Source organism: Mixophyes fleayi, chromosome 8, assembly GCF_038048845.1.
Source record: "Mixophyes fleayi isolate aMixFle1 chromosome 8, aMixFle1.hap1, whole genome shotgun sequence".
Classification (NCBI taxonomy): Eukaryota; Metazoa; Chordata; class Amphibia; order Anura; family Limnodynastidae; genus Mixophyes; species Mixophyes fleayi.
Window position 1 is genome coordinate 142,714,803 of NC_134409.1, and position 14,387 is coordinate 142,729,189.

At 42.6% G+C, this 14,387-nt stretch overlaps 1 protein-coding gene across 25 annotated transcripts in view; it reads right to left on the reverse strand.

Moving 5' to 3' along the window:
- The window catches only part of ATP2B2 (ATPase plasma membrane Ca2+ transporting 2), a 266,349-nt gene extending 255,628 nt beyond the window's left edge, over positions 1-10,721 (reverse strand). For 6 of the 25 annotated variants that reach the window (XM_075183930.1, XM_075183940.1, XM_075183939.1 and 3 more), the window contains exon 1: positions 10,049-10,713. The gene's annotated coding sequence lies outside the window, so the exon portion shown is untranslated. Of the gene's footprint in view, positions 1-10,026 lie in introns of all 25 variants that reach the window. The other 19 variants (XM_075183952.1, XM_075183944.1, XM_075183943.1 and 16 more) reach the window with 8 other exon arrangements.
- Between the last annotated feature and the right edge of the window lie 3,666 nt (positions 10,722-14,387).

The window sequence follows — 14,387 nt, forward strand, 5'->3', positions numbered from 1 at the left end:
CAGACAGCTCTGTTCATTGATGGTTAATGTATATATACTGAACACAGTGCTGTACCTCGATGGGTAATGTATATACACTGCAGACAGTGCTGTACCTCGATGGGTAATGTATATACACTGCAGACAGTGCTGTACCTCGATGGGTAATGTATTTACACTAACAATGTATCTTAATGTAACTTTAATGTTACTGGAAGTCCACCGTGTTTTGCAGTAATATAGTTCTCTGCATCAGGTAAGTGATGTAACCCATATTTATCTCTGCAGAACTCAGAGAGAGGACACTGTCAGCTCGTGGGACTGGGGAGCAGACAGAATCTGATCAGGTTTCCCCCAATAGCTGCAAAGCTCCTCACGTTTGTCTGTCCGGCCGCGGGATGGGGGCACTGCCCTGTTCTCTCCTCCCCTCCAAATCCTACTCATTTACCGCTGGTCTGACCTGTAGAACAGCCGCGGACACCTGGGAGGTTTGTAGCTAATATAGAACAATATAAAAGGCTGAGGGTCATGTGTGGCCCCCAAACATTAGTCTTGTTGTCTTCTGTCCCTTTGAGTCTGACATATATTATTTACATTACTATATGAAAAGGCCTCTGATATATATGTTACGTGTGCAGGAAATCAGGTATTACAGTGATAGTAATCTAGAAGCTGCCCTCAGTATACTGAGAGACTGTCCCTTATACCTATAGTAGATGTCCATCATGTTATAAGGTGCAGGGGTCTCCCTAGGGCCACTTTTTCTCCCACTTATTATCTAGTAATTAGTTCTATTTTTGGCAAACAATCCAACCAATAAGGCTGCAGCTGTGTATGGGCGTGGCCACACAGACATTTTACTAATGGTGAATATGAGCAAATGTTCGCTATACATTCATATAAGAACTTGAGGTCCTCTGGAGCGCCCACAATCCACTGAATTGTTGTGGTTCATTATTTCTCTCTTATTGGGAATTGGCCGTACATTAAACCTCTCCTGTCCTACGGTGGTTCAGCTTCATCCAAAGTTCTCTTTTTAGAAATGATCATAGAAAAATACATAGGATTTGACTCATGTTCGGATGCTGCCTGCATGCAAGTTGCGTTTTACAAAAGAGCGGATCTCCAGAATCTGAGTGTAAGCTCACGCTGCCCAAATGTTACTTCTGCAATTACACACAACAGACTGTTTAATAAACGCTCACATTAAATATTTACTATTTAACACATTTAAAAAAATGTAAATGATTAAATAAATGAACAACTCATATCAGTATAGTCATTATTAAAAATATGGATTTTTTTAATAAAAATAGTTTTTTTGATGTTTTTTTAAATTAAATACATAAATCAAGATGCTTTTAATGTATTGTGTACAGTCAGGGCCTGATTCATCAAGGAACACACCTGACACACAATACACTACAGGATACATCCAATACATATCATCATCACCATTTATTTATATAGCGCCACTAATTCCGCAGCGCTGCACAGAGAACTCACTTACATCAGTCCCTGCCCCAATGGAGCTTACAGTCTAAATTCCCTAATATAGACACAGAGAGAGAGAGAGACACTAGGGTCAATTGAGATAGCAGCCAATTAACCTACTAGTATGTTTTTGGAGTGTGGGAGGAAACCAGAGCACCCGGAGGAAACCCACGCAAACACGGGGAGAACATCCAAACTCCACACAGATAAGGCCATGGTCGGGAATCGAACTCCACCCCAGTGCTGTGAGGCAGAAGTGCTAACCACTGAGCCACCGTGCTGCCCACAAAGTCACAAAACAACACACAGGGAAAAAAACCTATTCGACGACTGCCTCCTGGTAATAATATAGTCATTAATGACAAAATATTGTTTTTATAAAAAAGTGAGTTTTTAAAAAACATTTCTTCCATAAAATACATTTCTTAGGATGTTATTAATGCCTACTGAACATAAAATGTATTTTTACAGCTGGCATGCAGACACAGCCGTCATCGACAGCAACTGGTACTTACACCAGTCCTGTAGATAGTGCAAGTGATACAACTGAAAATCACGTACCTTAGAGATGCTAAGTATTTGAATTGGACGCTACTGCGTGCGCTCCAGCTTGGTGCGCCTTTACTGTACATTGACTGCGTGCATACACCCAGTCCCCTCCCCGTTCTGTCCATGAATCACAGGCTGCAGTAAGGGCCCTTTGTGCTGATAGATGAATTACATGTTGCTGCATTTACTGGCCTATATGCTCCGGTTCTGGGTGTGGGCAGTGCGATTTTGCAAAAACAATGTTACGTATCAACATTTACATTACTTGACTTATCAGGCCCACAATGCATTTTTAAAGTGTATCTGACATGTATACACCTGTCCTGTGCTAGCTAACTGTACATACATGTAGCTGGTGCCAGTGATACAGCTGAAGACGTACGTGTGCCAAACACAGGACTTAATTCGGCCACATCTGCATCGGAACGCCTACAGTACATGACCTACTGTACATGGCCTATGTTAGTCCGCCCCTGCCCTACCAGGCTCCTCCTCTAAAGTCATAGGCCGTCATAAGTGTCATTTGTGTTTGGACATGAATTGCCTGTAACTGTGCTCATTGGTGTAAGGTCCGAGCATGTGCAGAGCAATTTCACGCAAGATACGGAACACATACGTACTTACGGCCTCATATAAATCAGGCCCATAATGTCTTCCAAAAATGGCAGCATATAGCTCCAAGTACCTTACTGCCCAATATACGTGGAGCAATCAGTAGAACCAGCACTGTTAACATATCACATTGTTTACATCATCAGACTCAGTATTTCTGTTAGGATCACCCTGGTATCTCAGTGCAAACTGCACAGTATCTCCCACTGCAAAATACATCATGACAAACAGCGAAAGACCTTACAATTGATTTACATTTTGTCCAATTATCTCTTTCACGTATAAAGAATACCAAAATATGATGTGTCCCTTTCATACTGGGGCCCATAGACAGCGTGATGTACAACCAAATAAGTACTGAGTGTCAGTAAACACAGTATTGCCGTCAATAAGGGTTAATACAGTGCTGAAAGCATTATAACTGCTCATGTCCGGCTGAATATTAAGTCTCCAAACTCATTAAGAAAGATTTACAGCTGAACCACAGCTTTGCTGAAGCTGAGGGGAATAGTCGACAAAAAAGTAAGATACAAAAAAAAAGCAAAAAAAAAAAAGCAGGAATCTCATTACTGAAACGATTATAGTTTTAATGAAATAAGTGGGTGGAGGCCCAGCCGTGGGATGCCGGACATGTTTGTCTCTGGGATTTCAGCTGGGAGAGGAGGACATTTTGGGAACGTGGGCCAGTTTAATGCAGGAATTCTCCTCTAGCATGGACCCTGCTATAATCCACAGGAGCCAGAGCAGAACGTGGTACAATAGGCTTCTCTGCAGGTGAATAAATAGATTATTCTATTTCCCAGTGAGGCTGTTCTGCTTCTTCCGCCTCCTATGCAGCCTGGTAACTGCTGGAGACAGGCAAAAGGAATTATTGGTGCATGCGCTGCTATAAATAGCGCTGGTGATGCTTAGGGAACAAGCAGTAGTGAGAATTGGGACTTCCATCTTGTCAATCACAAGACACCATTGTCAAGAGTGGAAACAAGTGTTTATGATTGCACGCTCCCGTGCAACATGTAGCCACGTACAGACCCAAGCCAATAATACATAACGCCCCCACCTACTACTCACCCCATCAGGCTGCAATATACATGTGTTCAAATACAGAAGTGCTACAGAAAACATCACTGTGGCAGCTACAAACAGGCTTCTGGTGGAGATGGAGATTGTGTGGTTTATCCAGTCACTTAACTCCTTAACCACAAGTGTAATCAGCCTAATGTCATGTAATAAAAACACCAACCTCGAAGATACTTTCTTTCCAAATCCAAATCTCTGGAGCTCAGCAGCTGCAATACTCAGTCACACTATATAAGCCATAAGTGTGTGAGGACGCAGAATGTGACTCCCCAGGTATAGAAGACTTACAGGGCAATGCTCCGTTAATAGTGGAAACTGTGCTTTGATCACACCGGTAGCTGCACAGAACTGTTAGTCGCCTGCGGCTGCGTCATTACTATTGGCGGCTGATCATGTTTCCGATTACAGCGGCTGCAGAACTTTACCCACCGCCAGTTCCAATTGCTGTTCCAATACTTTTTCTATCAAGTAATCCCCACCTATTAGATTGTAAGCTCATGTGGGCAGGGCCATAGTTACCTTCTGTTTCATATCACTGTACTGTAGATCAAGATCACGTCTATGTACAGCACCGTGTCATATGCAAGCGCTTTATAAATTAAAGTAATAACAATAATGATGAGATATTTTAGTCTAGAATGTTATTGTATATATATATATACAGTGGTGGAGGTGGAGGTATACAGGGTGTGTCATACCGACACTTCTCCTACTGCTACATTGTATCACTATCACACTCCAGTCACATATATATATATATATATATATATATATATATATATATATATATATATATATATATATATATTTATACACAGAGTGGTGGAAGTGGGAGGTATACAGGGTATGTCATACCACCACTTCTACTGCTACATTGTAACACTATCACATTTCAGTCAGTTACATTATATATATATAAATATATACAAGTTAACCCGTGCATGATACTCATGCATTCTAGTCAAATCAAGCTACTTAAGGTGTTAAAAAGGTTCTTCATCATCATCATCATCATCATTTATATATATAGCGCCACTAATTCCGCAGCGCTGTACAGAGAACTCATTCGCCTCAGTCCCTGCCCCATTGGAGCTTACAGTCTAAATTCCCTAATATAGATGCACTCACACACATAGACATATACATACAGACAGAGAGGTAGAGACTAGGGTCCATTTGGGCCTAGCCCAGGCCTCCTCAGGGGAAGAGCGTTACTCCCGCCCGCTCCCTGCTCTCAGCCAATGATCGCCGCCTCTCCTCCACTCTGATCACCTCTTCCCACTCTAGAATACAAGACTTCTCCCGTGCTGCCCCCCTTCACTGGTATAAACTCCCTCGTTCCATCCGTCTCTCTCCCAATCTGTGCTCCTTCAAGCGGGCTCTTAAAACTCACCTGTTCCTCAAGGCCTACCAACCATCCACTTAACCCCTCACCTCTTCTGTTTCTCCCTGGCTCCTTTTTACTCTCCCCTTTGCTTCACTGGCTCCCTTATGTACCTGATTCTGTTTACCCTCCCTTAGGATGTAAGCTCGTATGAGCAGGCCCCCCCTCCCGTCTCCATACCTGTTCTTCCGCTCCGTCTCTACTGTATCTACCTGCCTGGAGTTTCTGTAGTACTGGTACTTTGTGTTTATTGTTCTGTATTGTTTTACCCTGTATAGTCTACTGTTTGTACCGTGTACGGCGCTGCGGAAACCTTGTGGCGCCTAACAAATAAACGATAATAATAATAATTATAATAATAATACTTCCCGACGCAAGCTCCCTTTAACGTGGTTTTGTCCACATGTCACCACCTCATCATTTTTCCCCATCACCTCATCCTTCATCTTTATCGCCACATCTATCCAGATGTCTTTCCAGACACAGGGATCTCTCTCAGCGGTCCTGAGTATCACACTCCTCTCGCTCTGTCACCCCCGGCAACCACCAACCACTCCCCACTGTCACCCCCGGCAACCACCAACCACTCCCAACTGTCACCCCCGGCAACCACCAACCACTCCCCACTGTCACCCCCGGCAGCCACCAACCACTCCCCACTGTCACCCCCGGCAACCACCAACCACTCCCAACTGTCTCCCCCGGCAACCACCAACCACTCCCAACTGTCACCCCCGGCAACCACCAACCACTCCCAACTGTCATTTCTCCTTCAAGAAATATATATATATTTTTTTTAAATCTTTATAAACACTTTTAACAATTAACAAATTAAATTAACAAATTAAAAACATCTTCGTATACCAAATTTCAGCCCTTTCTGAGTTTTTTTTTCCACACACACTAAGAATTTAGTAGGTCAGTGTATAACTCCACCCAGCAGGTGGCGCTGCAGCTTGGTTTTTTTTTTTCACACACACACACACACACACACAGACTAACACACGCCACTAGGCTTTTATATTATAGATATATACAGTGGTGGAGGTGGGAGGTATACAGGGTATGTCATACCGCCACTTCTACTGCTACATTGTATCACTATCACATTCCAGTCTCTTACATTATATAATATATATATATATATATATATATATATATATATATATATATATAATGCAGCCATTGTCAACTGTCAATAATGAATATGTCAAATATCTAGATATACAACAGAGAATTACATCCTTTATATCCCATACACTGATCCATCATTTGGCCATTACCTGATATTTCTACATGGGGATACGTATTACACAGACAGCAGAAGAGGTGATAAAAGCATTATCTGGGCATTATTTAGAAGATCTGCTCCTTGGACTTAGAGGCTTATAATAAGGGGAATCAGTGGTTTTATATTGCACATATCTTGCATTTTTAATGTCTCCCCATCACACAGTGAAATAAATATGTTTGTGTAGAAAAAGAAAAGAAAGTGACTGATCGGAGTCTGTGAATTGTACAAGTAGGTTTGGACCGGCCCTTCTCAGACACTAATAAGCTGCTCATCTTTCTATTCATATGCAGTAATCAATAAAAAGGGTCCCATAAATAGACATAATTATGACACGAAAGCCGAGTGGAGTTAACAAGCTCAAAATGTAACCCTTTAATGGGCGGAATTACCAACATTCATCATGTAAAAAATACCCAAATGAAATGTGTGAAACATTCACCCCTCTAACTCATCATTCAGCCTCTTAATTCACCATTCTTCCCCCCCAATTTATCATTCTTCACCCCAAATCATTCATTACCCCAATTCACCCTTCTCCCCCCCAAATCATCACTTATCCCCTTAATTCACCATTTTCCCCCCATTTCAACAATTATCCCCAACTTCATCAATCATCCTCCCAATTCACCATTCCTCCTCCCCCCCAAATCATCATTCACCCCTCAATTCACCATTTCCCCAGCTATTTCAACAATTACCCCCCCAAATCACCTTTCCTCCCCTCAATTCATCCTTCATCCTCCTAATAATTCATACTCTTAAGTAATCATTCATCCTCCCAAATCACCATTCTTTCCCCCTAATTCATCATTCATCACCCCATGATTCCACTGGCCAATCCTCATATGCCTCTATAATATGATATAATATGATATAATATGATATAATATAATATAATATAGGCTGCAGTGCTTAGATTGGTTCTATTATTATCATTAATGTTTCTACTGACATGAATTATTATTTACTCTGCAACCATGCTCAGTATTGATTTATGTCGTGGTGCGGCACAGAGAGGCATATTAGCCCATAGTTCATATGACTGCTCTCCAGTCACTTTACACGTTACTCTGGAGTCATCTGGCCAATTGGGGTTCATTCTCTGGTACCATCCAGGACAATCCGGGGGTCCTATCACAGCCCAAACCTTCACTTTCAGAGCAGCATAATACCACACTGTCCATAGGCTGCAGGTATGTAATAATATCATTAGAGTTTTATATGTACACAGTAATGGGTAAGTAGAAGTCAGTACATAACACCCACTATAGAGAAAGTTACACATGAAACATGCGGTTATTAAGGGGTATAAAGAGTGAATGCATCTGAAACAAATGTGATTCTGATACCTGCAGCCAGTTCAGACCCTCAGTCATTGGAGATTTACTCTGAGTGAGGGGGCATCAGGAAATACTCAGCCCCCACCGATGCTGAATGATAAATCTGACAACCCACCCGTCTCTCATAGATAGATAGATAGATAGATAGATAGATGAATAGATAAATAGATAGATATGAGATGGATAGATGGATAGATGGATAGATAGATAGATAGATAGATAGATAGATAGATAGATAGATAGATAGATAGATATGAGATAGATAGATAAATAGATATGAGATAGATAGATAAATAGATATGAGATAGATAGATAGATATGAGATAGATAGATAGATAGATAGATAGATAGATAGATATGAGGTAGAGTGATAGATAGATAGATAGATAGATAGATAGATAGATAGATAGATAGATATGAGGTAGAGTGATAGATAGATAGATAGATAGATAGATAGATAGATAGATAGATAGATAGATAGATAAGAGTGATAGATATCTATCTATCTATCTCATATCTATCTTAAATATATAAGATAGATAGATAAATAGATAGATATGGACAGATAGATAGATAGATAAATAGATAAATATGGACAGATAGATAGATAGATAGATAGATAGATAGATAGATAGATAGGGACAGATAGATAGATAGATAGATAGATAGATAGATAGATAGATAGATAGATAGGGACAGATAGATAGATAGATAGATAGATAGATAGATAGATATGGACAGATAGATAGATAGATAGATAGATAGATAGATAGATAGATAGATAGATAGGGACAGATAGATAGATAGATAGATAGATAGATAGATAGATAGATATGGACAGATAGATAGATAGATAGGTAGATAGATAGATAGATAGATAGATAGATAGATAGATAGATAGATAGATATGGACAGATAGATAGATAGATAGATAGATAGATAGATAGATAGATAGATATGGACAGATAGATAGGTAGATAGATAGATAGATAGATAGATAGATAGATAGATATGGACAGATAGATAGATAGATAGATAGATAGATAGATAGATAGACCATGCTACATACCCTCACATTACACTATCTCTCCCTATAAGGTGATGATGTTCTCTCACATTATTACCCCATTCTCTGGCTGCATTGCTAACACTGATGGATATATATTGTTGTAGGACCACAGGTCTCTGAACATGTGTCAGAGTGACCTTGTTATTAGTAGAGTATAAATGACCTTCTGCCAGTCTGTGAGATCCCTCATCCTACATGAGAACTGCTGGATGTAATATACAGCACTGCAGAGTACTAGAGTCACCTTGCAAGTGCGGTTCCATCACTCAACTGTGCAATCAGCTATCCCCAACTATGAGACCTTGTACCATATGAGAGGCTCATTCTCACACCCAATGCCCTGGAAGGTGGACGGAGCCTCCGCTAACTCCTCGAACTGCAGCGCTAGACACAATTCATGTGAAAGTGACCTTGGGTAGCTGCCTCCTTCCTGCTCTGATTCCAACCATATAACTAGTCCCAGCGCTCACAGCCGCAGGTAAAGCTGCGCTCACAGCCGCAGGTAAAGCTGCGCTCACAGCCGCAGGTAAAGCTGCGCTCTGCACGTTGTAGGTTCAGTAAAACTGAGGAAACATGAAAATACCCCACAGAAACCTATAGTATAAAACTATAATATTGCTGAGCAGGTTGTGAGGAGAATAACGCTAATGTGAGTGTGTTAGATTATATTGCTGGACCAGGTGAAAAGAATTACACATCTATCAAAATAAAATAAGACAATATCTCGGCTGTTCTTCATGTCAGTCAGATCCTGTGCACATCCACATATAATAAATAGCATTTTTGCACATTGCACTTCAATGACCTAAAAGCCAGGCCAATTCTTCTGGGCGAAGTCACCGGCCTGACTGTTTTGTTTGGACTGCGGGAGTTTAGTTACCATTAAATAATCCATGGGATTACCCGGGAGCCATCACTAGAGCAACCGCAACTGTATAGTTCTGCATTTGACCTTCTGCACAAACGAAGCATAACCAACTAATTCTCTGATACTCTGGACTAACAGAATGACTGACAAATAGTGAGTAGAAAAGAACGGAGCATTTCTGCAGCAGTATATATATATATATATATATATATATATATATATATATATATATATATATATATATATATATCTATATCTATTCTCCTCTGTCATTAACGAAATCAGCCGCAGTTTCCTGCACAGTCTGCATCTAACACTTCTATATATATTAGGAGTGGCAATTACGATCCTCTGTACCTCTGCAATGTCTCCTACTTACATCACCGACAGCACAGAGCAACCTGCAGACAGACAACCTTCTATCAATCACAGCCTTCTGTCTTCAGGGCATCAGAGCTCCTCTCAGTGCTCACATCAAGCAGCATCACTCTGTTAATCCATCCTGTCCATCGACAGCAGCAGAACTCTTACAGCATAGGAAGGATCCGCCACGATTTGCTGCTAGGAGGCCGGTGCAGTCTATGGGAAGGAGTCACCTTGCTCTACAGGACACACAGCTCCTTTGCCTATTTCCAATAAACACTGAGCTCAGGATGGAAGGGGAGAGGCAGAGAGGTGGACCTCACCTCTCCTATATTCATGCTGGGGATCTCTACTTACTTGGCTAAGATATCATGACAATTAGACAGGAGCAGAATAATCACTCTCAGCATCTGGAGCAGATGGATAATGCACGATACATTACAGGAGTCCCTCTGCAGACTGTACCATCATAGCCCAGCAGGTAGGGGGAGGACTGTCACAGCATCCCAGTGGTGCAGTGAGATCACAGGGGATACATGGAAGGATGTTTACTGGCTGGAGAATGAGGAATGCACAGAAAGAGAAGGGGAGGGAGGGATAAAGCAGCAACAGATCCAGGCAGGGAGACTGAAGCCTAGAAACCAGGACTGAACCATTGTTTTCTCATTTGTGGCTACAGCATTGCCTCTGGGACATGTCACACAAGTCGGGCTGTGTGCCAGGATGCGGGCAGAGAGGAGGTGGCAACGACTGAGGCAGGGGCACACCATTTTTTGGAGTAGGTTGTACCAGTAAAGAAAATCCCTTTGACATTCCAGTAAAAGCTGTGATCTGGTTCCTTACTCCAGTCCTTCAGTATTACAGTCACTGGCAATGAAGAATCCAGCACTATAGACTGAAGTGTTATAGGCTGTAAGCTCTGCAGACAAATCTGCCTCTAAAATATGTCTTCTCTGGCTGATTCTCTTATTGATCATGTGATATAACAATCTATGGATACAATGTAACATACAGAATATCTGACACACATACTGCTATAGATAGAGCCACCTCCCCCTACTCACCACAGCACGCAGAGGAGATTGCCCCGGCAGCTTTACTGCGTCATGTCATTACCAGCAAACCATGTAGTTTCCTCCTGATACATTGTTACACAGATCCTATCTCCCAGAAATGACTTCAGGAATGACAGGTGCTGCTAGCAGTAACAGGAGCATAGGGCGGCTATCTCTAAGGTGACTCCTGTCCTCTAATAGTCTAATCAGACCTGTGCTTATACCTGTGGTAATGAATGCAGTGAGATGCAGGGGGAACATGATCCCCTCTCCCTGGTGCATTAATCATGGTAAATGACACGGCAGAGCAAGGGACAGCTAAGCTGATGCCGCAGTGGCTTTCAATGATAGTCTGGGAGGAACAGGCCAGGAACACTGCAGGGAAACCCATTCATCTCACTTCTTGGGGACACTGGAAGATGAGAAGGTGCAGAAGTCGAATTTATAATCTCCATAAGCATAAACTAGATATAAACTCATCATTACTTTCACTTCCTCTCAGCCTTATCTTACAACCATTCATTGTGTGTGCGGTGTGTGTGTGTGTGTGTGTGTGTACTGTAGATAAATTAGAGTGTAAGCTCTACAGGGGAAGAGACTGTTCTATGTTTGGACCGTTCCGTGGAACATGATGGCGCTAAATAAAGGATAATGTTCACATACTGATAAATTGACAGACTGATGTGAGAATGTGTAATAAATGGGTTATCTACACACTCGTACTATGGTGGGGGTCTATTCTCACACACTGCATTCTGCCTGCTCACTTACACTCGTCCTGTGAGAAGCTGGATCTCATTCCAGCCACTGCATCAATGATGCTCAGAGCCTGTAATTACCTGTCCAGCAGAGATTCCAGCTGATCATTACTACTAGGACCTTAAACAATAGAGCAAATGGTGCAGATTCAGTTGGGGAACTCACTGATCTACTAGCTAAACCCAAGGTGAAAAATCACTTGACTAGTGATTGGTGGAAGAGGGAGAATTAAACTTTTCCTAATAAGGACCAGATTGAACCATTAACTAATGTGTTTGGTTTTACCCAGTGTCATCCTTCCTTGTTCCCCATCACCTGTAGCCATCCTGCTTTACTCATCATTACCTCTAGTTATCCTGCTTTACTTCCCCTACCTGTAGTTATCCTGCCTTACCCCCATCACCTGTAGTCATCCTGCCTTTCTCCCCATCATCTATAGACATCCTGCTTTACTCTCCATTACCTGTAGCCAGCCTGCTTTACTCATCATTACCTGTAGTTATCCTGCCTTACCCTCCATCACCTGTAGTCACCCTGCCTTACCCCCATCACCTGTAGTCATCCTTCCTTGTTCCCCATCACCTGTAGCCTGCCTGCTTTACTTCCCCTCACCTGTAGCCTGCCTGCTTTACTTCCCCTCACCTGTAGCCTGCCTGCTTTACTTCCCCTCACCTGTAGTCATCCAACCTTTCTCCCCATCATCTATAGACATCCTGCTTTACTTCCCCTACCTGTAGTAATCCTGCTTTAATCCACATCACCTGTAGTCATCCTGCCTTACTCATCATTACCTGTAGTTATTCTGCCTTACCCCCCACCACCTGTAGTCATCCTGCCTTAATCCACATCACCTGTAGTCATCCTGCTTTAATCCACATCACCTGTAGTCATCCTGCCTTAATCCACATCACCTGTAGTCATCCTGCTTTAATCCACATCACCTGTAGTCATCCTACCTGTCTCCCCATCATCTATAGACATCCTACCTTACTCCCCCTACCTGTAGTCATCCTGCTTTAATCCACATCACCTGTAGTCATCCTGCTTTAATCCACATCACCTGTAGTCATCCTGCCTTACCCCCATCACCTGTAGTCATCCTGCCTTACCCCCCATTTCCTGTAGTCATCCTGCCTTACCCCCCATTTCCTGTAGTCATCCTGCCTTCTTCCCAATCACCTGCAGTTATCCTGCCTTACTCCCCCTCACCTGTAGTCATCCTGCCTTTCTCCCCATCATCTATAGACATCCTCCTTTACTCCCCATTACCTGTAGCCAGCCTGCTTTACTTCTCCTCACCTGTAGTCATCTTGCCTTATACCACATCACCTGTAGTCATCCTGTATTACTCCACATCACCTGTAGTTATCCTGCCTTACTCCCCCTCACCTGTAGTCATCCTGCCTTACTCATCATTACCTGTAGTCATCCTGCCTTTCTCCCCATCATCTATAGACATCCTGCTTTACTCCCCATTACCTGTAGCCAGCCTGCTTTACTTCTCCTCATCTGTAGTCATCCTGCCTTATACCCCATCACCTGTAGTCATCCTGCATTACTCCACATCACCTGCAGTTATAATGCCTTACCCCCCCATCACCTGTAGTCAGTCTGTCTTACCCCCATCACCTTTAGTCATCCTGCATTACCCCCCATCACCTTTACTCATACTGCCTTACTTCCCATCACCTGTAGTCAGCCATCTTTACTTCTCATTACCTGTAGTCCTTCTGCCTTGCTCCCCATAAAGAATTGTCATACTGCTTTTCTGCCCATTACCTGTAGTCAGCCTGCCTTACTCCCCATAATTAGTAATTATCCTGCATTACTCCACATCACCTGTAGTCATCCTGCTTTAATCCACATCACCTGTAGTCATCCTACCTTTTTCCTCATCATCTATAGACATCCTGCCTTACTCCCCCTACCTGTAGTCATCCTGCCTTACGCATCATTACCTGTAGTTATCCTGCCTTACCCCCCATCACCTGTAGCCATCCAACCTTTCTCCCCATCATCTATAGACATCCTGCTTTACTCCCCATTACCTGTAGCCAGTCTGCTTTACTTCTCCTCACCTGTAGTCATCCTGCCTTATACCCCATCACCTGTAGTCATCCTGCCTTATACCCCATCACCTGTAGTCATCCTGCCTTACTCATCATTACCTGTAGTTATCCTGCCTTACACCCCATCACCTGTAGTCATCCTGCCTTACTCATCATTACCTGTAGTCATCCTGCATTACTCCACATCACCTGTAGTCATCCTGCTTTAATCCACATCACCTGTAGCCATCCAACCTTTCTCCCCATCATCTATAGACATCCTGCCTTACTCCCCCTACCTGTAGTCATCCTGCCTTACTCATCATTACCTGTAGTTATCCTGCCTTACCCCCCATCACCTGTAGCCATCCAACCTTTCTCCCCATCATCTATAGACATCCTGCTTTACTCCCCATTACCTGTAGCCAGTCTGCTTTACTTCTCCTCACCTGTAGTCATCCTGCCTTATACCCCATCACCTGTAGTCATCCTG